Here is a 26,199-nt window from a genome sequence, read left to right on the forward strand (position 1 = left end):
GGCTGGGGATCGCCCACAACCACCAGCATCTGGTTTCAGAGGGGTCTACTTGGGCTCTCAGGGAGTCCTTAGCACAGAGACCAGGTTGGTGTCTCCTGCAAGGGGTTTGCTCTTGAGCACCTTTGATGTGGTGAGTGGAAGGTGGAGGCTGTGGGTTTGAATGAAGGGCCAGAGACTGGGAAAGGATGCAAGGCTTGCACTAAAGAGGGACTCAGGGACAGAGAGCATCCCCAAGTCTTGTGGCTACACTTTTGGGTTTGCTGAGAAGGAGCAGAAGATGTTGGATGGTTTTCTTTGTTGAATATTAAAAAGAACTCTCTAGTTTTTGATAATCTTTTGTCTTAGTCCAGTCAGTCTGCAGGCCAGCAGAAGCTTTGAGGTGTAAAGTGCATGAATGGAGAGGCCTTTGAACTGTGTGGATCAGTGTAGATCATGCGGGTAAGTGTGAAAAACCCCCCAGGGATGATTTGAAATCTGCCACTCCCTACTTTGAGAATTACACCCTAGATCCTTGGTACTCCAAGTGTGCTCCTTGGGCATTCCTGGCAGCTTACTGGAATTGCAGAATCCCAGGCCACTCCGCAGACCTGTTGAATCAGAGCCTGAATTGTAACAAGATCCCTGGGTGGTTCACGTACCCAAAAATTTGGAGAAGCGCTGCTCTTGATAATAATGTGAATCTACAGGCTGGAAACTGAACTGTGGATGGCAGCAACTGATATGGGGTGCAGGTACTGGGCAAGTGTGTCCTGGGAGCCTGATCCCAGCGGTGACTGTTCTTGGCTCACACTCATCTTGAATCATCTTGAAGCAGATCTCAGCAGCTCGCCGAGTTGTGGAGTTAAATCCAACTCTGTAACAAAATAATGAGATGCGGAGAGTTTGCTGATGGCTTTGTGGGGAGACAGGAAAGGCTTGAAATCACAAACACTAAACAAAACTGTGCAGAAACTGGCTCCGGTCCTGCTCCAGTAACTTTCTGGGCAACAACCTGCCTGACTCTCCCGCGCAAATCCTCATCTCTGCAGGGCACGTCTCTAAAGCAACCACTCCACCCTGTTCTCTCAGCAAACCAACGGTCCTCCTGCTCGTCCTTCTGAGAAGGCTAGGTGATCATGAATCACAGAAGCTTCTTTTCCTTGGTCAGCCACATACGTGTTGCATGCGAACATTATATGTAGTTTGGGTCTGCGGGTCTGAGCACCTGAAGCCCTGTGATCCCAACTCTGTCTGCTTCTTTACATGTGTCCTTTCTTTCCAAAACTTTCAAGCCTTTCTGGAAACAGAGCTAATTTCCACAGTCTGCCATCTCTGTCAGCAATCCTAAAATCCAGAAAGCTCTGGGTTTTAAAGACATTTAAAGAAGTCCCATAACTTTGTAGCAAAGTGGTTTGATAGCACATCCTTGACTGAGGCTACATACAGTCTTTATTTTCCTCACTTACTGTGAATATTTATGTTTTGCTACACAAATGCTAATGTGTTTGATTACAGGGTCCTGCTGTGGACTTCATGGGGCTGCTATAATGTCTGTGTGCCTTATTGTCTTTTGGAATCCAGAACATTCTGAATTACAAAGCACTCCAAGAATTTCAGGTAAGGGAGTTAGGATCTGTACAACTTTTATGTCTCCAGACATGCTGAACACAGAAACTACGCTCTTGTGGGGGTTTGGTTCTGAGACCAATGCTGCCTGATTCAACAGGTTCCTATACAGACTTGCCAAGTGAATGAATGAGCTTATAAATTCACACGACTGCTCAGATTTACGTGTGCCTAAATAATTTGCTCATCAGTTAAGACAGAGCCCCTTAAATGTCCTTCCATCCATTTAGCTCATGTCCTGGGAATTTTGATGTTACTGTTGTGTTCTCAGATATTTTTGTCTGAAGAGTTTTCCTAAGGGCTTCTCTCACCTAGAGAAGTGACTTCATTCTTTCTGTTGAAATTGCTCTTAACATCTTTTCTGACAGAGTTGCAAACATGCTGACACCCTAAATGATCTGATATGGGATCCCTAATAAGCCTGGAGGTGTTCACCAGATGAAGTCCTGCCCTCGCTTGTCCGCGCTGCTTCTGTGTTAGAAACTCAGGTGGGTGTGTGTTTGACAGGACCTGCCGGGAACTGCAGAATGACTTTCCTGATCCGGAATAGTAAATCTCTGATCTTTTACACATCTCTAGGGATTTTTAAAGCAGTTTTTGTAAGATGCAAACTTTACATTTACAGTATATTGGGATTCTCTGACATTTATTGAGAGAAGATGTTTATTCTGTTTATTCTGAATTTTTATGTCATGTTTATTCTGAATAAACGTGTGTGTTCTATGACCTCCCAGTTCCTCTACCACCAACCTCCTTCTGCTCCTGAAACCCTGCTCGCCCCGGGGCCCCTGCCACAGCTGGCCAACTGGTGTCCTCTGGGTTTCATTTGCCGGACCCTCAACCCCCTGCCCCTGGGGGTCTTTGACCAAAGACTCTCTTCTGCTTCACCAAATCTGCCACTTCCTTCAAGATTCTGTTCAAAGTTCTCTCTTCCGAGGAACCTTTCCTGAAAACCTGACTCCATATGCTGACTTTTCATTATTCGCCTTCCCTGTGCTCTTGTTAAAATGAAGTTTGGCAAACACAGCTCTGTGACTATGAACATTTCCATCCGTACAACTTTTCTTTCAAATTGCTACAACTCCCAGGAGTGAGTTTACTTCATCAAAGCATATAGACATTTTTTATAGCTGACAGACTTCATTCATTCAGAAATCATCTGTTGAGCATCTTTTGGAGTGCCAGGACTCTGCCAGGAGCTGGTGGTGTGACAGTGAAGGGACAGCGATCTCTCGGCCTTCCTGGAGTTGACGTCTGGTGGTGGGAGAAGACCACAGCTAATGAACAAGTAGACACAGAACATCAGATGGAAAACAAAGCAGGGTAGCAGGAAGGGAAGTGCCTGTTGGGGGTGCGGAGGGGGATGGAGCGGTTGTCTCCTGTGGGGAGGGCAGGAAAGGCCTCAGTGTTGAGGTGACATTTGAGCTGAGACCTGGAAGAGGAAAGTGAGTGAGCTATGCTGACATATAAGGGAAGAACAACTCAGGCAGAGGAGCAGTGAGTGCAGATGTCCTGTGGCAGAAGCCACCTCCAGGGACTCCTACTATGTGTATATTGTGATGGTGTCCCCCAGGTCTCTGGGGCTCTGTTCATTTTTAGGAAAGTTCTCTTTTCTTTCTGTTGTGAACTGAATATTTGTATCCCCCCAGCTCCCTCAAATTCATATACCGAAGCCCTAATCCCCAATGTGGTATTTGGAGGTGGGGCCTTTGGCAGGTGATAAGGTTGAGATAAACTCCTGGAGGTGGAGTTGTGTTCAAATCTACTGTTGAGCCGCCTCCTCCATTTTTCATTGCTGCTCTTGTGCTTTTCTGCTCCAGAATTTATTTATTTTTTAAAAAACAACTCCTATCTTTATTGACATTACCTATTTGGTGTGACGTCATTCTCACACTTCCCTTTTGTTCTTCAGATAAGGTCTCCTTTAGTTCTCTGATTCTATTTTAATAGCTGATTTAACATTTTTACTTAGTAAGTTCAACATCTGGGCTTCCTTGGGGGCAGTTTCTGACTGCTCTTTTCTGTGTCTTTACATGTCTAATAACTTTTTGGTTCAAAGCCAGATGTATTAAATAATGTCTGTGTAACTCGGGAGATCATCTCTCCCAGGCTTTGCTGGTAACAGCTGCTGTGTGTTTGTTTACTAACTTCCCTGAACTAGGCATGTGAATCCCCAGTTCTTTGCCATGTGTGGCCACTGGGAATTCTAAGGAGCTTGCAGACAGGACGGATAATGACAAAGTCTGGGTATGAGGCTTTCTGAGGAGCTCCACACCCCTGCTGCCCCAGCTGGGTACAGGAAAATGGGTCTATGGCAGGTTAAAATGCTGCAAACCTCACATTTCTTATGGAGATTCAGTCATTTTTCTTAAACAAATCTCCAATTATTGTAAGCCTTTGGTTAATTTCCAGAGTCCTGAAAAAGTTCATTTTGACAATTTTCTGTCATTTGCAGCGAGACGTTAACATTTGCTTGAAACTTATTTTTATTTTGCTTTGCTCATCAATGCTGCTCACCCACACGCTCTCGGGTCTCCTCTGGTCAGCGCCTCTCTGTGCTCGCTCTTCCCTTGCCAGAGTGCTGACCTTCATACCTCAGGCTTTTTCACATGCAGACATTTTATTTTCCATTTCCAGCTTAGGCACGAGGACAGGAATCGGCTGTTCTGATTTCACAACCATCATGCTTTCCACGGCTGACTGATTGGAGATCTGACTACACTTTACACCTAGACGTCCAGGTCAGTGTTCCTGACGCACCTTTCTAAAACTGAAGAACAGATAATATAAACTAACAGTTTTTGAGGTGTGTGTGTAAATCCCGAAGAAGCCTGAAGGAGGGATAAAGGGATTGAGCAGGGGAGTCAGGAAAGTGGACAAGATGGTTTGTCACTCACCTGCCCTCGCATCCTCTGAAGGCCAGCTGGGTGGCTGGCCCTGTGGACTGTCTTCAGGAGAATTTACCCACTGGGTCCTCCTGTTCTGTCTTCCATGGTCAAAGTTCCCTTCATACAGCATCAATTCCCCACACTTCCAGGTCCTGCCACTCCCCAGGATGCCCCAAGGGTTGGACTCGCAACTGGGCACTGTCACCCCTGGTCTGGTCAGCCTGGCTTATTTCTCTTGGGGGCCATGTGCTTTTTGCTCAGTCTTTCCATGGGTCGCTTCTAGTAGGTGGTGGAGCCGCTGTTCTGCTTTAGCGGTGGGCTTGGTGGGTGAAATGGTCCCCAGGGTGCTTCCCACTCAGGGGCGTGGTCACTTCCACTGACATGACCAGCAGCCTCCCCCCGGGGTGGGTGGGGTGCAGGGCAGGGGAGGGGTGAGCTCGGCCAGGCATCACCAGCCGCATCATCCCCGCGGTCTCGGTCGCCTCCGCCTCTGGTCGGCTGCTCAGACCCCACGGGAGCCTCTTCGCCGCTTTCCTTGGAGCAGAATGGCTCCATCGTGGCAGACGTCAGCTTGCCTGTAATGAGATGTGTTCCCATGGCCTCTGTTTCTCCCTTTGCTCTGTATTTTAGCTCCTGCTTCTCTGTCCCTTTGCCGCCTTCCCTCCTGGCTCAGCTCTGGAGAGAACTAGAGATCATTTATAACAGTGGTTCTCAAACGTCAGCAAGCTTTGGGCTTACCTGGAGGTCTTACTCTACACAGAGTGCTGCGCCCCATCTCGAGGCCCCCCAGTTTCTGGTGCAGTCATCACTGGTGGGGCCTGAGAATTTGCATTTCTAAAGTAACTTTCTAAAGTTACTTAAACTCTCTGTGCCTCAGTTTCCCCATCTGAAGTGGGATGATAAAGTGGTGAGGGTTCAGTAAGTCAGTGTCTATAACGCATTTAATATGTACCTGCTGGTTTTGCCCTTTGGAAAAGAAAAATTGAAGGAATGAAAATCAAGTCCAAGCTGGCAGGTTTCCAGAAGCCTGCCAGTCTTGTCTTCTCTCTCTGGGGACATTACCTTTCCACTTCCCAAGCCACCTCCTTCTTGTTTGGGTCATGGAGCAGCTTATGTCAGCTCCCAAGGAACGCTGTTACTCAGCCTGGAAAAATGTGGACGATCTTTGCAGAAGGCACATGAGCGTTCACCCTGCACCTCGCCTGGGGAGAAAGGAGGGAAGTGTGGGACCTGGTGGCAGATGGACTCCGGGTAGGGGATGCAGTGCCAGTCTCAAACTTCAGCGTCTCTCCGGGCCTGTTCCCTCATGTGTAGGCTGGGGTCAGCCATAATACCTCCCTCTGAACTTTGCGCAAGGGTTAAATCTGATCACACACCAGCAAAACCACTAGCAGAGTGTCTGGCGCAGAGGAAGCACTCCTATATTTTTGTTGGCAGGTTTTCCATGAAAGCAGAGCGCTGTTGAAGTGGCTTTTGTCTGTATTAATTGTCTAGTTGGATTAAACCAGGATCTCCTTAACTCTTCAGGAGGTCATCTGATGTGTGGGCCCAGCTGTCAAAACAGATGATTTTGCTGTTTCCATCATAAAAACTATTGAAGATAAATGATTCCAGGAGTAACCTCACGGTAGGTGGGCCTCCCTGTGGTTCTGTGAGGGGGTGGGCATCCCCAGCAGTCTCCATGATCCCCTCTGATCTCCTCTGTTGTTTGATGCCACTCCTCGTAGTTTTCATCCCATGGTCCCGCATTTGCGTTTGAAAATGTTTCTGATCCCTGGACATGGTTTTGCCCAAAGTCCTGTCCTCTGGCTTTATTACCAAACAGTGAAACCAGATCAACAAACTTGAGAAAATTGAAAATTCTCCCCCTTTAAACCTCTCTTTTAGGGGAAAAAGACAAGTCATAAAAACAAAACCAGTGAACAAAAAGTAAGAGGCCTCGGTGATTTTTTATAAACCACCTGGAGTGTGTGTCTTCACACCCTCCTCCCCCGTCTCTAGAAACATCCCAGATGCTCACGAGAGGGGCCAGTACTCTGCGTAGGTGGGTCTAGGTTTCTAAAGCCTGAAGCTTGTATTACTTGGGAGAGCCACTCTAATAACAAAAAATATCAAATTGTGAATATGGAGTTGGGTGTGACAGTGAATATTTAAGGGAGAAAAAAAATCACCATCAATTATAAATTTGGTAACAAACACATTAAAAAGTCCACAAAGAAACAATATTTTACTAATTAACTGCCTGAATCACCTCTTCTCCCCTCTCTGTATTTTTGGCTGCATATTCTTTGATTTCCTCCACATATGACAACAATTTAAAAATACATTTAAAAAGAATAAATTGGTAATTCAGTCTTTCCTCTAAGGTCAATAATTTCTCACTTGTTTTATTAAAATGTTGCCAAACATCTTTACAAATTGCAGTTAAACTGGCATATTCAAGCTTTATCAATGTCTTGAAGTCCTTTTTTGCATTCCTATTGTGTTTGGGTTTCTTCCTTGATTTTTAAAAACATGTATTAAAGTACTTATAATATTGCTATATTCAAGTTGCAAGGCTTGAACAGATTTACAGTGGCATCTATCTATAATTAAATTCTTCAAAGAAAAATCCAGTTAATATGTGCGCTTAAAACACTCCATCCCTGAATCTGAAGAGAAAACATGTAACACTTATAAAATATCATGGAGGTTAGCAGCTTCAGGTCTTGGCAGTCTTTCTCCTATGAGGTTAAGAAAATGCAATGTGCAAGGCAAATATATTGTGATATTTGTTTCACCAAGCCAGGTGAATTGTTATAGTGGGCAGAAAGGCTATTCCTGGAAATAATTTCTGCACCAGACTAGCTAGCAATAATCTAAATACATGGAAGTGATTGTGAATCACATACATTTATCCTATTAAACCCAAACTAAAGCTAACTTCAATCCCCCCTTGGTCAGAACCCCAAAGTTGCTGCAGCCACTCTCATTCCACCTGTTGTGAGAAGAAGTGTGACTCAGGGAAAGTTGAAGCAGACAGAGACGGTGGTCTAATTCTTGGATCTATGTGTTGATGTCATTCACAAGTTTTGGAAATAAATTTTGGCTAATATTTTTCCAAACAGTTGTTTTCACTCATTCTCTCCTTTTCTGAGACTCCAGTTACATGTATGTTAGACTGTTGGATATGATCTCATGTTTCCCTCACCCTCTGATTTTTTCATATTTTTTCCTCTTTCTGTTTCAGTTTAGAGAATTTCTATGGACATATTTTTAAGTTCACGAGCCCATTCCTTTGTTCACTCTCCTTTGTTCACTCTGCTGTTAAGCTCACTCATTGATATCTTTACTTTGGTACTGTAATTTTTAGTTCTACAATTTCCATTTGGTTTTTTGGCGGGGGGATTTCACTTCTCTACTGAAATTCTTCATATTTTCTCCCTTCCCTCCATCCCATATTTTCCCTTAAAAATGTCAACACTTGTGCATTAATAAATCTAGTCTTTATTTACTCATGCTAATTCTGGGTCACCTGTGGACCTGAGTCTATTGACTATTTTTTCTCTTAATTATGGGACATACTTTCTGACTTATTCACATGACTTATAGTTTTTTTTTTTTAATTAAATGCTGCAATTTGTATATAACAGAGCAGTGGAAGTTCAAATAAATAATAACTTTTCCAGGAAGTGGAATTTGCCCATTTGTGAGTCAGGTATCTTGGACTAGAATCTGACCTCTTCAATCTAATCATTAGTTGAGCTGAACTAGGACTGGAATTGCTACTGTAGTTAGTTCATCTCTGGCTTCAAATGTCTTGAGAAGGGGACCACCGTCCATCCAACAGGCTGGGAGATGTAAGTGCCACGACAGCACAAAACTTCTCTGATTTCCTGTGTCATCTCCTGACTTCCTGGTCACCATTTACTCAGTAAATTTCTGTGGGACATTGTTGGAAAACAGGGATGTCCAAACCTGCATTTGGGATCTGGAGGCTCAGGTCCACACACCAGCAGTTGGCGCTCAGTTTCTCCTTATCCCCAACAATTTTCTCAGCCAGTAGCAGGCTTGCTTTTCTGCTGATCAGGCTCCCACACTTAACAACTTGCCCCAGGAATGGAAGGGGCCACTGGTTTGTGTTCACCTACCATTGGCTTATCTCTCTCTGAATTTTAGTTTATTTGGACTTCGAATCTACAGGTCTTCAATGGGTTTAAAGTAAAATACAATCTAGAAGTTTATCCAGCCCTTTCTCATTGCTGTGCTGTAGTGGTGGTCTTTTGTGATCTTTTTTATCCTAACCAGAAGTGGATCCTCTTCATTTCTTTTTGATTTTTTAAAATTCACTTTTATATTTGATTCATTTTAAGCCATGATTTGTTTTTGTTATTGGTTTTGATGCCCCTTCTAGTTTAGTTTCTATTTTTGAAAAATTTCCCTTGTACTTCTAGTTCTGTTCTGAGTTCTGTCATCTGTCCTTCCAAATCTTGTATTTCTGAATGTTCCTAATTATGATTTAAGTTACAGTTTTATAACATCTATCATTTTCTTAATTCCTGTCACCTCATTTAAAACATTAGATTACATTTTCATCTGCATTGTAAAGCGCATCATTCTATTATGCTTTTGTTGTCTGTAGGGACAGTCTTGTGTTCTCTTTTTTTTTTTTTCTTTTTTAATAATTATTTTTTTATTGAAGGGTAGTTGACGCACAGTATTACATTACATTAGTTTCAAGTGTACAACACAGTGGTAGAACATTTATATACATAATTCGAGGTTCCAGCTATCACCCTACCAAGCTGTTACATTATCTTGACTATATTCCTTATGCTATACATTACATCCCGGTTACTTATTTATTTTACCATTGGAAGTCTGTCCTTTTTTTTTTTTTTTTTTTTTTTTTTTTTGTGAGGGCATCTCTCATATTTATTGATCAAATGATTGTTAACGACAATAAAATTCTGTATAGGGGAGTCAATGCTCAATGCACAATCATTAATCCACCCCAAGCCTAATTTTCGTCAGTCTCCAATCTTCTGAGGCATAACAAACAAGTTCTTACATGGAGAACAAATTCTTACATAATGAATAAGTTACATAGTGAACAGTACAAGGGCAGTCATCACAGAAACTTTCAGTTTTGCTCATGCATTATGAACTCTAAACAGTCAGTTCAAATATGAATACTCATTTGGTTTTTATACTTGATTTATGTGTGGATACTACATTTCTCTCTTTATTATTATTATTTTTAATAAAATGCTGAAGTGGTAGGTAGATACAAGATAAAGGTAGAAAACATAGTTTAGTGTTGTAAGAGAGCACATGTAGATGATCAGGTGTGTGCCTGTAGACTATGTGTTAATCCAAGCTAGACCAGGGCAATAAAACATCCACGTATGCAGAAGATTTCTCTCAGAACAGGGGGGGTGAGGTTCTAAGCCTCACCTCTGTTGATCCCCAATTTCTCACCTGATGGCCCCCCTGCGACTGTGCCTGTCTTAGGTTGTTCCTCCCTTGAGGAATCGTACCCGTCTCTGGCTAACCAGTCATCTTCCGGGGCCATACAGGGAAATGTGAAGTTGGTAAGTGAGAGAGAAGCCTTATTGTTTGAAAAGGTTAGCTTTTTACTTCTTTGCATATTTATGCCCTGTGGCTTCTATGCCCAGCATTTGTCTTGAGGTATCTTTACCACTTGGAAGAATTATGATACTTGATAAATTTGATACGAGGCACGAATTCTATTTAAAGGTTGTAATTAGGAAGGAAGAAGAAAAGCTGTAGAAGTAGCAGGCGGAAGAAAACATGGGAAGATTGATTATTTCTTTGGCATATCTTCTTGTAGAGTAACTTCAGCATGTATAGGTTTTAAGCTACTACTTAAATTGCGCACACACATTAACATAATAGGAGTATAGTTACATAACCAAAGCATATCTGTAATTACCAGCCATCTCCAGTGAAACCAAGAAAACCAGTTAGGCACCTTAGGCATTTGTGAAAACTTATCTATGACATGGTGGATATTGTCCAACTGAACTTGAACAGTCTGAGAGAAATCAGACAAATTAAAACAACCCATTCCTGGGGACTGTTCACATCCCTTATGTTCTTTTAACAGTAAATAGTCTGTAGTTGTAAGATTTTGGAGCGCTACAATTTGCACTTCTCCAAATTCTTGGTTGAGTTCCAACAGTATAGATCCAGTCAAATTTGTTGTTTCACTGTATGCACAGGCCAGCTTAGATATCTCCTTCCTCATTCCCATGGCAAGTCCAGGAATGGGTGGGATGAGTGCATCTACAGCTGTAGCAGTGCGTGGATCTTTGTTGGGGTTTTTTGATGATCATCTTCTGGCATGAGTCTTCCAGAGAGTGCAGATGTTGGAAGTTCTTTTTCATATCGTATCTTAGTTCATTTTCGGGGTAGCCAAATTAGGCTTTGATCCTCTGTATAAACACAAACAGACCCTTTGCCTACACTTGTATATGCCCTTTATACCCTTGTGTAGAACTCGTTGGAGGTTACCACACAGGAACTGCCCTTTTTTTTTTCTTTGTTTTTGGTATCACTAATCTACACTTACATGATGAATATTATGCTTACTAGGCTCTCCCCTATACCAGGTCTCCCCTATAAACCCCTTTACAGTCACTGTCCATCAGCATAGCAAAATGTTGTAGAATCACTACTTGCCTTCTCTGTGTTGTACAGCCCTCCCTTTTCTCCTACCCCCCCTTGCATGTTAATCTTAATACCCCCCTACTTCTCCCCCCCTTATCCCTCCCTACCCACCCATCCTCCCCAGTCCCTTTCCCTTTGGTACCTGTTAGTCCATTCTTGAGTTCTGTGATTCTGCTGCTGTTTTGTTCCTTCAGTTTTTCCTTTGTTCTTATATTCCACAGATAAGTGAAATCATTTGGTATTTCTCTTTCTCCGCTTGGCTTGTTTCACTGAGCATAATACCCTCCAGCTCCATCCATGTTGCTGCAAATGATTGGATTTGCCCTTTTCTTATGGCTGAGTAGTATTCCATTGTGTATATGTACCACATCTTCTTTATCCATTCATCTATTGATGGACATTTAGGTTGCTTCCAATTCTTGGCTATTGTAAATAGTGCTGCAATAAACATAGGGGTGCATCTGTCTTTCTCAAACTTGATTGCTGCATTCTTAGGGTAAATTCCTAGGAGTGCAATTCCTGAGTCAAATGGTAAGTCTATTTTGAGCATTTTGATGTACCTCCATACTGCTTTCCACAATGGTTGAACTAACTTACATTCCCACCAGCAGTGTAGGAGGGTTCCCCTTTCTCCACAGCCTCGCCAACATTTGTTGTTGTTGGTCTTTTGGATGGCAGCCATCCTTACTGGTGTGAGGTGATACCTCATTGTAGTTTTAATTTGCATTTCTCTGATAATTAGCGATGTGGAGCATCTTTTCATGTGTCTGTTGGCCATCTGTATTTCTTTTTTGGAGAACTGTCTGTTCAGTTCCTCTGCCCATTTTTTAATTGGGTTATTTGTTTTTTGTTTGTTGAGGCGTGAGAGCTCCTTATATATTCTGGACGTCAAGCCTTTATCGGATGTGTCATTTTCAAATATATTCTCCCATACTGTAGGGATCCTTCTTGTTCTATTGATGGTGTCTTTTGCTGTACAGAAGCTTTTCAGCTTAATATAGTCCCACTTACTCATTTTTGCTGTTGTTTTCCTTGCCCGGGGAGATATGTTCAAGAAGAGGTCACTCATGTTTATGTCTAAGAGGTTTTTGCCTATGTTTTCTTCCAAGAGTTTAATGGTTTCATGGCTTACATTCAGGTCTTTGATCCATTTTGAGTTTACTTTTGTATATGGGGTTAGACAATGGTCCAGTTTCATTCTCCTACATGTAGCTGTCCAGTTTTGCCAGCACCACCTGTTGAAGAGACTGTCATTTCGCCATTGTATGTCCATGGCTCCTTTATCAAATATTAATTGACCATATATGTCTGGGTTAATGTCTGGATTCTCTAGTCTGTTCCATTGGTCTGTGGCTCTGCTCTTGTGCCAGTACCAAATTGTCTTACTATGGCTTTATAGTAGAGCTTGAAGTTGGGGAGTGAGATCCCCCCTACTTTATTCTTCTTTCTCAGGATTGCTTTGGCTATTCGGGGTCTTTTGTGTTTCCATATGAATTTTTGAATTATTTGTTCCAGTTCATTGAAGAATGTTGCTGGTAGTTTCATAGGGATTGCATCAAATCTGTATATTGCTTTGGGCAGGATGGCCATTTTGACGATATTAATTCTTCCTAGCCACGAGCATGGGGTGAGTTTTCATCTGTTAGTGTCCCCTTTAATTTCTCTTAAGAGTGACTTGTAGTTTTCAGAGTATAAGTCTTTCACTTCTTTGGTTAGGTTTATTCCTAGGTATTTTTTTTTTTTGATGCAATTGTGAATGGAGTTGTTTTCCTGATTTCTCTTTCTGTTGGTTCATTGTTAGTATACAGGAAAGCCACAGATTTCTGTGTGTTGATTTTGTATCCTGCAACTTTGCTGTATTCCGATATCAGTTCTAGTAGTTTTGGGGTGGAGTCTTTAGGGTTTTTTATGTACAGTATCATGTCATCTGCAAATAGTGACAGTTTAACTTCTTCTTTACCAATCTGGATTCCTTGTATTTCTTTATTTTGTCTGATTGCCGTGGCTAGGACCTCCAGTACTATGTTAAATAACAGTGGAGAGAGTGGGCATCCCTGTCTAGTTCCTGATCTCAGAGGAAATGCTTTCAGCTTCTCGCTGTTCAATATAATGTTGGCTGTGGGTTTATCATAGATGGCCTTTATTATGTTGAGGTACTTGCCCTCTATTCCCATTTTGCTGAGAGTTTTTAACATGAATGGATGTTGAACTTTGTCAAATGCTTTTTCAGCATCTATGGAGATGATCATGTGGTTTTTGTCTTTCTTTTTGTTGATGTGGTGGATGATGTTGATGGACTTTCGAATGTTGTACCATCCTTGCATCCCTGGGATGAATCCCACTTGGTCATGGTGTATGATCCTTTTGATGTATTTTTGAATTCGGTTTGCTAATATTTTGTTGAGTATTTTTGCATCTACGTTCATCAGGGATATTGGTCTGTAGTTTTCTTTTTTGGTGGGGTCTTTGCCTGGTTTTGGTATTAGGGTGATGTTAGCTTCATAGAATGAGTTTGGGAGTATCCTCTCCTCCTCTATTTTTTGGAAAACTCTAAGGAGAATGGGTATTATGTCTTCCCTGTATGTCTGATAAAATTCCGAGGTAAATCCATCTGGCCCGGGAGTTTTGTTCTTTGGTAGTTTTTTGATTACCGCTTCAATTTCGTTGCTGGTAATTGGTCTGTTTAGATTTTCTGTTTCTTCCTGGGTCAATCTTGGAAGGTTATATTTTTCTAGGAAGTTGTCCATTTCTCTTAGGTTTCCCAGCTTGTTAGCATATAGGTTTTCATAGTATTCTCCAATAATTCTTTGCATTTCCGTGGGGTCCGTCGTGATTTTTCCTTTCTCGTTTCTGATACTGTTGATTTGTGTTGACTCTCTTTTCTTCTTAATAAGTCTGGCTAGAGGCTTATCTATTTTGTTTATTTTCTCGAAGAAACAGCTCTTGGTTTCATTGATTTTTGCTATTGTTTTATTCTTCTCAATTTTATTTATTTCTTCTCTGATCTTTATTATGTCCCTCCTTCTGCTGACCTTAGGCCTCATCTGTTCTTCTTTTTCCAATTTCGATAATTGTGACATTAGACCATTCATTTGGGATTGCTCTTCCTTTTTTAAATATGCTTGGATTGCTATATACTTTCCTCTTAAGACTGCTTTTGCTGCGTCCCACAGAAGTTGGGGCTTAGTGTTGTTGTTGTCATTTGTTTCCATATATTGCTGGATCTCCATTTTGATTTGGTCATTGATCCATTGATTATTTAGGAGCGTGTTGTTAAGCCTCCATGTGTTTGTGAGCCTCTTTGCTTTCTTTGTACAGTTTATTTCTAGTTTTATGCCTTTGTGGTCTGAAAAGTTGGTTGGTAGGATTTCAATCTTTTGGAATTTTCTGAGGCTCTTTTTGTGGCCTAGTATGTGGTCTATTCTGGAGAATGTTCCATGTGCACTTGAGAAGAATGTATATCCCGCTGCTTTTGGATGTAGAGTTCTATAGATGTCTATTAGGTCCATCTGCTCTACTGTGTTGTTCAGTGCTTCCGTGTCCTTACTTATTTTCTGCCCAGTGGATCTATCCTTTGGGGTGAGTGGTGTGTTGAAGTCTCCTAGAATGAATGCATTGCAGTCTATATCCCCCTTTAGTTCTGTTAGTATTTGTTTCACATATGCTGGTGCTCCTGTGTTGGGTGCATATATATTTAGAATGGTTATATCCTCTTGTTTGACTGAGCCCTTTATCATTATGTAGTGTCCTTCTTTATCTCTTGTTACTTTCTTTGTTTTGAAGTCTATTTTGTCTGATATTAGTACTGCAACCCCTGCTTTCTTCTCACTGTTGTTTGCTTGAAATATGTTTTTCCATCCCTTGACTTTTAGTCTGTACATGTCTTTGGGTTTGAGGTGAGTTTCTTGTAAGCAGCATATAGATGGGTCTTGCTTTTTTATCCATTCTGTTACTCTGTGTCTTTTGATTGGTGCATTCAACCCATTAACATTTAGGGTGACTATTGAAAGATATGTACTTATTGCCATTGCAGGCTTTAAATTCGTGGTTACCAAAGGTTCAAGGTTAGCCTCTTTAGTATCTTACTGCCTAACTTAGCTCGCTTATTGAGCTGTTATATACACTGTCTGGAGATTCTTTTCTTCTCTCCCTTCTTGTTCCTCCTCCTCGATTCTTCATATGTTGGGTGTTTTGTGCTGTGCTCTTTCTAGGAGTGCTCCCATCTAGAGCAGTCCCTGTAAGATGTTCTGTAGTGGTGGTTTGTGGAAAGCAAATTCCCTCAGCTTTTGTTTGTCTGGGAATTGTTTAATCCCACCATCATATTTGAATGATAGTCGTGCTGGATACAGTATCCTTGGTTCAAGGCCCTTCTGTTTCATTGTATTAAATATATCATGCCATTCTCTTCTGGCATGTAAAGTTTCTGTTGAGAAATCTGACATTAGCCTGATGGGTTTCCCTTTATAGGTGACCTTTTTCTCTCTAGCTGCCTTTAACACTCTTTCCTTGTCCTTGATCTTTGCCATTTTAATTATTATGTGTCTTGGTGTTGTCCTTTTTGGATCCTTTCTGTTGGGGGTTCTGTGTATTTCCGTGGTCTGTTCGATTACTTCCTCCCCCAGTGTGGGGAAGTTTTCAGCAATTATTTCTTCTAAGATACTTTCCATCTCTTTTCCTCTCTCTTCTTCTTCTGGGACCCCTATAATACGGATATTGTTCCTTTTGGATTGGTCACACAGTTCTCTTAACATTGTTTCATTCCTGGAGATCCTTTTGTCTCTCTCTACGTCAGCTTCTATGCGTTCCTGTTCTCTGATTTCAATTCCATCAATGGCCTCTTGCATTCTATCCATTCTGCTTATAAACCCTTCCAGAGTTTGTTTCATTTCTGCGATCTCCTTTCTGGCATCTGTGATCTCCTTCCGGACTTCATCCCATTTCTCTTGCGTATTTCTCTGCATCTCTGTCAGCATGTTTATGATTCTTATTTTGAATTCTTTTTCAGGAAGACTGGTTAGGTCTGTCTCCTTCTCTGGTGTTGTCTCTGTGATCTTTGTCTGCCTGTAGCTTTGCCTTTTCATGGTGATAGGAATAGTCTGCAGAACTGGGACGAGTGACGGCTGGAAGGACTTCCTTTCTTGTTGGTTTGTGGCCCTCCTCTCCTGGGAGAACAGCGGCCTCTAGTGGCTTGTGCTGCGCTGCTGCGTGCAGACAGAGTTTCTGCTTCCTGCCCGGCTGCTATGGAGTTAATCTCCGCTGTTGCTGTGGGCGTGGCCTGGCTCGGGCAGCTACTCCAAAATGGTGGAGTCGCGTTGGAGCAGGAGCTACTGGGAGGCTATTTATCTCCGTAAGGGGCCTGCCTGCTCCCTGCAGCCCAGGGGTTAGGGTGCCCAGAGATCCCGGATTCCCTACCTCTGGATTAAGTGACCCGCCCTGCCCCTTTAAGACTTCCAAAAAGCACCCGCCAAAACAAAACAACGACCACAAAAAAAAAAAAAAAATAAGAAAAAAAAATTTTTTTAATTAAAAAAAAAAAAAAAGTTTTTAAAAAAAAAAAAAAAAAAAGGGGGTGTTCGTTCGTTTTTCTTTATTGTCCAGTGCCAGCCTCAGGCCTCTGCTCACCGGTCTTTCTGCCCTGTTTCCCTAGTATTGGGGTCCCTATCCCTTTAAGACTTCCAAAAAGCGCTCGCCAAAACAAAACAGCAAAAAAGCAAAAAAAAAAAAAATTGGTCGCGCGCTTTTTTTATGCCCTCTGTCGCCCAGCCTCCAGTGCCTGCTCACTGTTCTTGCTGCCCTGCTTTCCTAGTATCGAGCGCCCTGCACTCTGGCCCGGATGGCTGGGGCTGGGTGTTCGGCAGCCCTGGGCTCCGTCTCCCTCCCGCTCTGCCTGCTCTTCTCCCGCCGGGAGCTGGGGGGAGGGGCGCTCGGCTCCCGCGGGGCCGGGGCTTGTATCTTACCCCCTTCGCGAGGCGCTGGGTTCTCTCAGGTGCGGATGTGGTCTGGATATTGTCCTGTGTCCTCTGGTCTTTATTCTAGGAAGGGTTGTCTTTGTTATATTTTCATAGATATATGTTGTTTTGGGAGGAGATTTCCGCTGCTCTACTCACGCCGCCATCTTCCGCCCCTTCCTTGTGTTCTCTTTTTTAAAATAACTTCATGTTATAATTGTTCATGATCCTTTTCTATTGATCTTTTTTTTAAATTTTGAAGTGAAATGAATGTTTCTGTTATTCATAGGAATGAGGGCTAGGGCAAGATAGGTTTTCTAGCTTAATGGCTCTAACACCTCCTCTTCTGCTGTTTTTGCAAAGTGATAAAAATATTGTCTTGTATTTCCTGAGATCTGACATTCTATCTTTTCCCCCACTTTTTTTTTCTGCATTATCTCTTTTCTCAGCACTATTTGTTCCTGTTCTTTTCATTGTGTAGTTTGTCTTGAAAGAAAGCCTCAGCGTGCTATTTCTGAGGGCCTATCGACTGCTCCGACGTGGCCAGAATACTGTATCACCGTCCCCTTGTGTTCACGCATAAATTGGATCCTACCATTCTCAGATTGGACGTCTATGCTTACCGTGAGTACACATCATCCGTGTAGTGGTTTTCCTGTTCTCTGGACTGTCAGAATCCCTTTCTTTGCCCCTACACAGGTCCTCCACCATGCAGATTGGGCAGCTGTTCCATGACTCACCTCACATGCTCATTCCATGAGATTCATTGGGATATCTTGTCTCTTATTTTGTTGTAAAGTTCAAGGTCTTTGAATTTGATACACTACTTGCTTGGTCTGTTGTCATGGGGGTGATCTGGGGAAATTAAAATATTATGTCCCATAATCTCCCCAGAATCCTTATCATAATTATTTTCAAAGGATTATAAAATAACAACAAAAGAGTATTGATTCCCCTCTGATGCCAGTCAATTAAGATATTTCTAGAGAGGATGTTTCTTTCCTGCTTTGGTGGCTAGACAAGACCTTTTGACCATCTATGACTATTTGCATAGATAGCCCAAATCCTTCATCTGGTCCTTTCTCATCTGGTATTTTTCTCTGTTAGAAGCTGAATTGTTTCCCCAAAATTACTATGTTGAAGTCCTAACTCACAGTACCTCAGAGTGTGATTGTATTTGAAGATAGGGTCTTTAAAGAGGTCACTGAGGTGAGATGAGGTCATTCTGGTGGGTCCTGATCCCATGTGACTGTTTACTTATTGGAAGAGAAGATGAGGACACAGACATGGGCAGGAGGCAGACCCTGTGAAGACAGGAAGACGGCTGCCTGCAAGCTGAGGAGAGAGACCTCAGAAGACACCGACGCTGCTGACACCTTGACCTCCAACTTCCAGAAGAGTGAGAAAATAGATTTCTGTTGTTAACTCCACCACGTCTGGGGTACATGGTTATGGCAACCTTAGCAAACTAATTTTCTCTCTCCTTCCTCTCTCTCTCACACACAAACACAAATGCACATACTGCTTTTGAGAATTTATTCCCAATTCACCAAACCCTGGGCTGAAAGGCTATAACAAGGCTACATTTTCACTTTTGATATCTAAGAATAGTTCCCTGGACATTTCACTTGTTTAAAAGCTCATTTTGTAGAAAGAATAAATTGCAATGATTTTTGTTTCATTTTGGGATCTTGGCTCAGGCAGAATCAGGAGGCATTTGACTTTTTACCTGTTTTCTTGCTGTCTGTTCCTGTTATAGCTGTACCTGAAAGTGTTTACATTACACTAAATGTATTCTCTGCATTCTTCCCGTCCTCCTCCTCCTTCCCTCTCTCTCTCTGTTTCTGAGTTTCACTCCAAGGGCTTGCTGGAAAGGAGGCCTGGTAGAAAGAAAGTACGTTTCATTGTCAGAGAGCGGTGGGTTCAAATTTTCTGTCTGCTGTTCACTTGTGGGATGTTGGGTGGAGGTCCCAGCAGCTGAGAGCCTTTGCGTCCTCCTTTGTCACTGTGAAATAAGGTCCCTTCTCCAAGGACAGGTGTGAGGGTTTACATGAGATAAAGCTGTAATTTGCTTCCTGGCTCAGAACAGACACCAAATAAATGCTTTTTTCCCATTATTTTTCTCTTCTTGCAACCATAGTTAGCCAGAAAAAAATAAAGAAAAGAAGAAAACAATTACAGACCAAAGAAAATCCCAGGTAGTTGAATATGTTTAAATTTGTGTAAATTAGAAACATTCCTCACGGCTCTCCTAAATAAAAACCAGCAGCAGGAACCAAAAGGGGTGCTGCTTCCAAGTTCAGGAAGCATGCCACTAAGCTATTCCACTCACAGCCCTCTGAGGAAGTCCTCGCTGCGGAGACAGAGGCCGATTCAAGAATTCTATATGCATGGTATTTATTCAGCAGCTGGCAAGCTGGTGTCCCACCTAGTGGTCAGTGGGAGGTAGCCCATGTCAAAAAGAGAGGAGAAGATATTTCCTATTAGCTCTTGCTGGGCAGAAGCCCGAGAACTGTTAGCAGTTCATCCTTTTTTTGCCGTTTACAGAGACCCGGGCAGTGGAAAGCACAGCCTGTGAGATACGGCGGAGAGGCAGTGTGTGCACATGTGCCCTGGCAGTGGTGGGGGCCGATGGGGCAGCTCTGAGAGACGGTCAGTAGCGTGAGGCAAGCCTCTGAATGGTTTTCTTGAAATATGAAGTACTTCAAATATACAGAAAAGTTCATTATGCGCTCAGCACATTTACCACCCAGCTTTGGTATTTTACCTAACGTATTGAGGGCTAACATTTAGTCACACTTGCATCCTATTTCTTTAAGAAACAAAAGAACACAAACTCTGGCAAAGCTCCCAGCATACCCTTCTGTGATTCCTTTGTCTTTCTTGCCCCTGACCCAGAGGTGACCACCGTTTCAAATTGGATGCTTGCCTTTAGGGGTATTAAAAACTCTGTTAACATCCCTTATGTGAATCCATGTTTTTGCATGTTTTCAAGTTTTATCTTATTGATGTCATACTGTGTGTACTTTTTCTAATATAAAAAAATGTGGTAACTCTTGTGCCATTTTCCCTTCAGCAAAAAATTTTCTATTATTTTCCTAGAAGTGCAACAGCTGGATCGAAGAGCAAGTATTCTCTTTCAGTGAGATTGTACCAAATTGCCCTTCAATTTGATAAGTGCACCAAATTACCCTTCACCAACTTACCCAGTGGTATAGGCAGTCCCATTGCTCTATACCTGCGCTGATGCTGACACTGTTAGACGACTAAACATTTTCCAATATGATGATTATGAAATATTTCAGTGCTTTAATTTGTATTTCCCTAATTAGTATTCATAGTAGGTGTCTTTTTAATACTTTTTTTTTACCTTGTATTTTCCTCTCGTGAGTGGTCTATTCCCATCTTTTGCCTTTTATTTTCCTATTTTTTTTCTTACTGATTCTCAGGACTTCTTCCTACATCCCAGAAATTATTCTTTTTTCCCAGCTGTATGTTTGCAAGCATCTTCCTCCAGTCTGTGACTTGTTTTTTTGTAAAAATTTTCAAGTTGAATTATATAATACCCACAAAAGGGGCATAGATCATAAATGTAGAGCTCAATTACTTTTTACAAAGTGAAAACACCCAGATGAAAAATTAGAATATAACTAGCCCCCACTTCATGACCATTCCAAGATCTGCCACACTCCAAAGGTGTGTAAGTGCAGACCATGTTGGCTTCTGAGTAATTTTGTCCTGTTTTGAACTTTATACAAATGAAATCTTATAGTACACACTCTTTGGTTTCTGGTTTCTTTCACTCAGTGTTATATTTGTGAGATTCATTTATAATAGTTGAGTGTAGCAGTAATTGTTTATTTTCCACTGCTGTTTAGTATTTCATTGTATATGCATGTACAACATTAATGAATCCATTTGACTGTTAAAAATATCTAGGCAATTTTCATTTTTGGACAATTAAGAATAATGCTGCTGTGAACATTATGGTACATGTCTTTTGGTACAGAAAGAGAGGAAATACTAGGTCCTAGGGCATGCACATGCTCAGCTTAGTAAATGCTTCCGGTAAGGATGTTGTGGGTGCCACCTAGATCTCCCCTTCATGACCGAGCGCACATTCCCCAGCTGTCAGGAGGTTGGCTGCAAATGGGTCTTCCTGAGACCCCCTCCAGACATTCCACTCAGCTGAAGGGCACATACCCTCAGCCTGGTGGCAGCCCAGATACAGATTTGGAGCTAGAAAAGCCCAGCCTGCATGTTCATTCCAGGCACCTCTGAAGGGCACCCCAGCTTCAGAGCTCCCTGAGGGATCTCCCAAAGTCTTCATTACAATGTTGAGTAGAAACAATGAGTGTGAACACCTTTACCTTGTTCCCAATATAAGGGGGAAGGAACCTTGCATTCCTATATACTCCATTGGTCATGATGTATTATTTTTATATTTTCCAGGATTCTTTTTGGTGTTATTTTGTTAAAGATTTTTGGATCTAACTTTATGATGTATATTGGGTTATAGTTCCTTTTCTCATCTTATCCTTGATGAGATCATACAACGAGTAGGGAAGTGTTTCCTCCTACTACAGTTCTCAAAGAGACTGGTATTTTATTTCTATTTGATATGATGTACTAGTGAATACATCTGGACCTAATGATTTCTTTGTGAGGAATTTTTTAAGAATTGAGGTATAATTGACAAATTATGTGAGGACTTTTTAAACTACAAATTCAACATCATATTATCGCTACATATCTCTTTATCTATATCTATATACCATACATATTTTCTTTTTTTCTATTTCTTCTTGTGCCAGTATTTTTGAAGTATGCAATTATAACTGAAGTTGTGTTTATTTCTTCCTTCAGTTCTTTTACATTCACTTCATGTGTTTTTAAACTTTTTAATTGGGCATGGACACATTTAATATTATTATGGCTTCTAAAGTAATTGGTCCTTTTATCATTATAAGATTTTTCTCTGCGTCTCAGGTAATATCTCTGCTCCTGACATATACTATGTCTAATAGTAATATCACAATTCCAGCTATTTCATAATTAGTATTTGCCTGACATACTTTTTCCCCATCTTTGTACATTTCATCTATTTGTGACTCTGTTGGTAAAACATATTTCTTATGAATAGTATATATAGTTGGGTGTTGCTTATTTGATCAATCTGATAATCTCTGCCTTTAAATGGAATTCTTAGACCACTTATATTTAATATAATTATTGATATGAATGGGTTTAAGTTTGCCCTCTTGCTATTCATTTTCTACTTATTTTTCCCATGTGCTTTTTTTTTTCTTTTTTCCTTCTCTTCCTGCTCTCTTCACATCTGAGTTTTTTGTAGGATTTTAAAATCTCTTCTATTTGGCTTTCAGCCAAGCTATCTAAGATTTTTGCTGCTTACTCCCTACGTTGCTATCCTCTTTACTTGTTTATTTTTCTCCTTAGAACTTAATGCTGTCTAAAAATATTATATGTTTTACCTATTTAGTTTGTTTATTGCTTGTCTCCTTGAATACAGCGCAACTCTCAAAGGGTCAGTGATGGAGTAAGCAATTTACAAGTTCATTCATTTATTTCACAAATATTTATTGTGTGAGTGCTTTATACCAGATACTATTCCAGGCATTTGTGTGGTGAATAAAATATAAAAAAGTCTTTGCGCACATGGGCTTAGCTTTTAATAGGGAGCAAAGGAAAAGTAAATAAACATGTGCCAGGTCAAGTAGGGCATTAGTTATCTGGGGGGGCCTTAACCAAATATCACAGATGAGCATGTAAAATGATAGAAAAGTATTTTCTCACAGTTCTGGAAGCCAGAAATCTGAGGTTAAGCTTTCAACAGGGTGGGTTCCTTCTGACGACTGTGAGGGAGAATCTGCTCCAGGCTTTTCTCCTTGTCTTGTCAGTGGCTGTCTTCTCCCTGTATCTTCACATGGTCTTCCCTCTGCATGTCTACTTCTGTGTCCCTTTTATAAGGACACCAATCATATTGGATTGGGGCCCACCCACCCTAACACTTCATCTGAACTAGATTACCTCTGCAAAGACCCTGTCTCCAACTAAGGTCACATTCTAAGGTAAATGTGGGTTAGGACTCTAACTTTCTTTTTTGCATGGAGGGAAGGGATGCAGTTTACCCTCAATAGGTAGGTATTGGAGAAGAATATGGAGGGCCAAGCTTGGTTTTTGCATATAGAGTGGTCAGGGAGGGCTTCCCTTAAAAGGTTGATATCTGAGCAGAGAACTGAGAGGTACAAGACAGCAAGCCCTGAGGAGTTCAGGGGGAAGAGCTGCCAGGGCAGGTGAAAAGGCCAGGGAATCTTGCTGGGGTTTGAAGAGCATTGAGCAGGACAGTGAGGTTATGGGGTATCTGCTCGTGTATTTAGGACTGTATCAGTTTCCTAGGGCTGCTATCACACAGGGACACAGACTGGGTGGCTTCAAACAGGAATGTATTCTTCGATAGTTTTGGAGACTAGAGATCTGATATCAAGGTGTTTGCAGGGCTGTGCTCCCTCTCCCAGCTTCTGGTGGGGGTCAGCTGTCCCTGGCTAGCTGCTGCGTCTCTCCAGTCTCTCCCTTGTCATCTCATGGCTTCTTGTCTCTAGCCTGTGTCACGTGGCATTTCTCTCTTTGTGTTTATCTGTCTCAGTGTCTCTTCTTCTCTTCTCATGACATCAATCGTATTGGATTAAGAGCCTGCCCTACTCTACTATGATGTCATCCTAATTTACCCCTTGGTTCTACCTGCAAAGGCCCTATTTACATATTAGGTCACTTTCACAGGGACCAGGGTTAGCACTTCAACATAACTTTTTGGGGGGCATGCTATAACTCACACAGGGACCTTGCCCTTAGTCTATGGAAGCAGGGCCACTGGACAGTAAGCATTTCTGGGTATCTAATACTCTACTCTGTGCTCTTTGATGCACAGAAACAGCTACATGGATAAAGCATTTAATCTTTTAAAGATCATTCCTTGCTTGCTTTCAGGAAAGCCTGGATCCAATTTACCAAAGTAGATGCACAGGCAACTGGACATTTAGAAAAGAAAGGCAAAGATGTTTTATAAAATAACTATTCCCTGGCCCTAGGAATGCATCGAAGACTGACTTCACTGTTTCCTTAACTTTGAACATTGTGGCAGCAAAAGCAAAAGGAAGAAATTTATTTAGTCCCCTAAATTATTTCTAAAATAAAACATGGGAGCCATAGGTTAGTATGATGACCAAGGTCTTGAGCTGCAGCATGGCAAAGCCGTGGAGACCTCGGCAGTGTCTGTACCCCATACTGACCCTCTTGCAGCCTTGCCTATGGACCGAGGAGGGAGCAGCCTGGCTTCTCTGTGAGAACCAAAAGCATCATGTTACATCTTAATCCAAGGAGGGCTTCTAAGTGGAGAGTTCAAACAACACACTTCCCAATGATTTAATTGAACACGGGGTTTGCATTAGAAGTCCCAGAGGGAGTTTGCATTGCTAGTTAATACAATCTGTAGACTGAATCTCCAATGTCGGATGTTTAGTGAGCTTTTGGCCTGCCCTGGGTTGACCTCCAGTCACTGTTAGGCTGGTGACACTTGTCACATTATGCCCCTACCTTCCATGCTATGTCACCCGACTCCTACCTCTTTCCCTCCCAGCCGCACTGTGCCCTGGTGAGTCCACCTTCAGTGCCTCCTGTGTCCACCCATCCTACCCCTCTCCCAGCCATGGCCCCAGTGGCCCTTTGCTCCCATCTCTGGATGGCAGCACCAGTCTTCCCTGGCCTCCCAGACTCCTCTGCTCTAAGAGGAATCTTCTCAAAACACAGCAAGGGCAGGTCGGTCCTTCTGTAAGGATTGTCATGGGCCCCAACCCCTTGGACTGGCCTCAGAGGGCAGGTGGAGTTTGGAGTCAGCTGGGCATCCTTGTCCTGCCCCACATCATCCTCTGAGCCCCAGCTTCCAAGTGCAAATTAGCCAAGTTGGCTAAAGGTGTCACCAGGCTGGAACCCCATAGGCTGGCTTAACCCCATGCAGTCTGGTGAGGATGCCAAGGGTCATGGGCGGCTTTGCACTGCTCCCTCTTTTTGCTGACAGCACAGGCTGGTGCTCAGGGGGCAATCTTAGTTCTTAAGAGGAGCGCTGTCATGCACTGTCCATGGTGCTGTAAAGCTGCTAGGAAGTGGGCGTTTGGGGCAGTCTGGGTTGAGCTCCGTGATGAATGCTGGGTCCTGGCTGCTCAGATGCATGCCTCACGCAGGTGGAGCTGCGCGATCAACTCTCTGAGAACTCTTAGAAGCAGAAGGTTGCTTCTTGTTTTCAAAAGATTGTCAGTCCTTTTTAACCTAATAAGTGTAATCTTATTTTAGGGGCTAAATCAGCTAACATGAGAGCAACTTTAAAGAAGAAATGATAACTTTCAATCATGCCCCAGATCTTCGTCTCGCAGTGGTGATACACAGTGAAGGGTGACTAATGAAATAATTGGAAGTGGCTGTTTTAAGTTTCCTCAGTCTTAATAATGCTTAATTTGGGGTGACATTCTTAATTTGGGGTGACAGATGAGACTGACAGGCATTTTGACAACCAGACCCACCAGAAACAATTAGTTTACAGATAAATTATTGCCATTCAGGCATTTGAATCTTCCAGAAATCTCTGTTGGTTCACGGGCACCGGGTGCATGGACAGGTTTTGGAGGGGTCTGGGCATACACAGAAGGACGCCCAGGTTGCTGTGGGCGGATGCTGGGTCAGAATGCAGGCGAGACTCTCGGCTCCTCTGCTTGCTAGCTGTGAGGCCTGGAATGGGTTATGGATATTTTCTGGGCTTCAGGTTCTTCATCTCTAGAATTGGGGTAGTTAAAGCTAGCTCATCAGGGGTTATAGGAGTCTCACGAATTACTGTGTGTGAAGCACTTGGCCCAGTGTTGGGCATAGGGAGGTGCAGTCGCTGCTGTTTTTACTCTGTGCACCAGGTGCTCACAAGCGGAACTTTCTGTGTTACCCAGTCATGTGGGCAGCCCGCTTTGCTTCCTCCAAATTATTTCTTTTGAGGAGTGGATGAGAAAAGGGCATAAGATTACAGACTT

General features: G+C 42.3%; 1 long non-coding RNA gene across 1 annotated transcript in view; it reads left to right on the forward strand.

Annotated features, from left to right (window-relative positions):
- The first annotated feature begins 1,500 nt into the window (after positions 1-1,500).
- The window catches only part of LOC118919404 (uncharacterized), a 39,671-nt gene continuing 14,972 nt past the window's right edge, over positions 1,501-26,199 (forward strand). Inside the window, exons 1-4 of the long non-coding RNA XR_008998500.1 lie at positions 1,501-1,596; positions 1,974-2,093; positions 4,243-4,346; positions 17,563-17,737. This is a non-coding gene — a long non-coding RNA (uncharacterized LOC118919404). The remainder of the gene's footprint in view (positions 1,597-1,973; positions 2,094-4,242; positions 4,347-17,562; positions 17,738-26,199) is intronic.

The sequence above is a fragment of the Manis pentadactyla genome, chromosome 1, assembly GCF_030020395.1.
Source record: "Manis pentadactyla isolate mManPen7 chromosome 1, mManPen7.hap1, whole genome shotgun sequence".
NCBI classification, from domain to species: Eukaryota; Metazoa; Chordata; class Mammalia; order Pholidota; family Manidae; genus Manis; species Manis pentadactyla.